Consider the following 2,743-nt stretch of genomic DNA (forward strand, 5'->3'; position numbering starts at 1 on the left):
AGGATACTGCAGAAGTAGTATGTAGAACTAATACTATGGTAGTATGCTATTCAGAACCAGTATTTAATCGTACAGGCAATATTCAACACATTTTCAAACGAAGTTTGCTTAAAAATAGTTGGTCACAGTATACATACTATACATACTACATACCGCAAGAACAGTATGTAGTATTAGTCACAGTATACATAACGGTATGCTAAACCAGTATTAAAACTCAGAATTGTCTTATATTTTAGGATATCATCTGATGTTCTGAGCTGGGTTTTGTGTATTTTCTGTAGGCCTCTGTGATGGGTCATAACCGCACATCCAGACCATCCATCTGCAGATGTAGGGAAACTTCAGGACGCAGAAGCGCACACCTCAGCGGTCTCCTCAAGCCGAGGAGATCCATCACCAAACATACGGGCTTGTCATGGGGACGTCTGAATGGATGAACAAATAGGAAGGCCTGTTTATGAGGCTTCCTCCACGTTTCCAGAGCCCAGGCAATAAATCTGATCGTGTCAAAACGGCACGCCCATGTTCATGGACGAGCGTTGCACGTTGGCGAGCATCTGCCCACGGAAACCTGAAGAGAACAATTCTCTGAAACACATTACATAACAGCATTTTCTCACTCACTATGTAGCCAAAATGGCCAAGTACTGCCAGCAGTTCTGCAAAATTAGCTGCTAAACTGAATTAGCAGTTTTATGTGTTAGGTAAGCCAGCTGCTAACATAAACGTCCCTTAGCAGAGACATTAGTTTTCTGTCGCAAGTCTTAAAAACAAAAATTATAACCTGCTAAATTACAAGGTATTTGATTTAAAGTGGTTTTAACAGTCAAGCTACCATTTCATAACAGTACAAACGACTAGCTAACTGCAATAATGCCACAAATAAAATTGACTTAATTGCAGTTAGCTAGTTTGCGTTAGTTGCTATGTGAAGTTAGCTAGTTTTTCTAGTAGCTTGTTGTCTGGTCAACTGCTTTTTACAAAAGGGTAGCTTAAATAGCTACAATTTAAAACTTAAATTTAGTAGCTATCGTCATTGCAGTTAGCTAGTTTTTCGAATAGCTTGTAGTGTAGCTAACTGCTTTGCTACCTTTTAAACTAATTTAAATTGAGTAGCTATTCAATGTGGTTAACTAGTTTTTGTAGCTATTTCATTGCAGTTAGCAAGTTTTTGTTAGTAGCATGTAGTGTAACTAATTGTACCACTTTAAATTGACTAGCTATGTACTTTCAATGCAGTTAGCTAGTATTTGTTTGTAGCTATTTCATTGCAGTTAGATAGTAGCTTAACAAGAGTATGTACACTTTAAACAACTAAATTGAGTGGCTATCTTCATTGCACTTAGCTAGTTTTTGCTTGTAGCTTGTGGCATAGCTAAGTGCTTTTTAAAAGAGTAGCTTAACTTTAAACGACTTTGAATTGAGTCTATGTCCTTTCCTATAGTTTAAGTTGCTCTTTTAAAAAGCAGTTAGCTACACTACTAGCAAAAAACTAGCTTAACATTAAACTACTTTAAATTGAGTAGCTTACTTTTTTTTAAAAGGTTAGCTTAACCAGCTAATACTTAAACGTCTTTAATTCGAGTAGCTTGTATTTTCTTGCTTTATATTCAATCAGAGCAGTATAGCCTCATGTGCTAAGGTCAAATAATTTACAGAAAATACTACTAGGAAAACTTTAAGAACTCCAAAAGAGTTACAAGGTTAAAGGTTAGCCAGCAAGCTAACTTGTTCAGAATAGAATTCGAGCTTACATACTGTATATCGTCCAGTATGGATTAGCATTTCAAATACTATGAAATGCTATTATTGGGCATTTTATATCATCTTACCTTTTGGGAACATTGTGAAATGAGTAAAACCAAATCAACAGATCTTTCGTGGTGAAGCGTGGAATATTTTTAATATACATTACATGTTTACGATCAAGTTCTACATCAACCAGCATTTAATTTTTATACAGCAGGAAAATTTAATTATATTCTATCGTCTTATTGTCATTTTGAAGACGACCCGCTATTTTAGCCCCACATAACTAATGCGGAAATTAATAAAAAACTAACTGATGGCTTAATAAACAATCCGCTGAAATAGGGCTGGGCGATATAGCTAAAAAATATATCAACGATATATGTTTCATATCGTTCGGTATCGATAATTATTGACATTTTTTTATAACCTTTTTTAAAACAGAGCAATAGAAAAAAATGTTTAAATTTAACCACTGTATTTTTAATTTGCCCACATTATTAAGACAAACAACAAATATATATATAAAATTATTTTTTTACAGTCAAACACAAAATAACATTTAAACAAATATCTCCTTTCTAATGTTTTATATGCAGATTAATAGATCTTAAGGAAACTTTTGACTTGTTTCCCGAGGGCGCAATGAGCAAAATAATGCAGCGCATTAATTGTCAATTCAGATAACGGTCTATAAAAACGTGCATAACGCCTAAATTAACATATATAAATCAAATATAATTTTGTAAACTGCATAAACAATTATGAACAAAACAGCATCATGTGTTTATGCATTGCTTAGCCTAATACAAAGAGCCAAAAAATGAAATAACAAATTCGCGTCGTGTTTTCTAAACGTTAAAACTGTTTTAACTTTGCATGACTTTCTTTTTTCTTTGTGCATGAGACGCGAGTGCAGCAGTCATATTCGTCCGTGTAAAAATGTGCTGAATATGCGTTCTGTGTGAATGGCTTGGTTTCGGTTTTAACC

Source organism: Sinocyclocheilus anshuiensis, unplaced genomic scaffold (assembly GCF_001515605.1).
Source record: "Sinocyclocheilus anshuiensis isolate Anshui unplaced genomic scaffold, SAMN03320099.WGS_v1.1 scaffold1413, whole genome shotgun sequence".
In the NCBI taxonomy this organism is placed as follows: Eukaryota; Metazoa; Chordata; class Actinopteri; order Cypriniformes; family Cyprinidae; genus Sinocyclocheilus; species Sinocyclocheilus anshuiensis.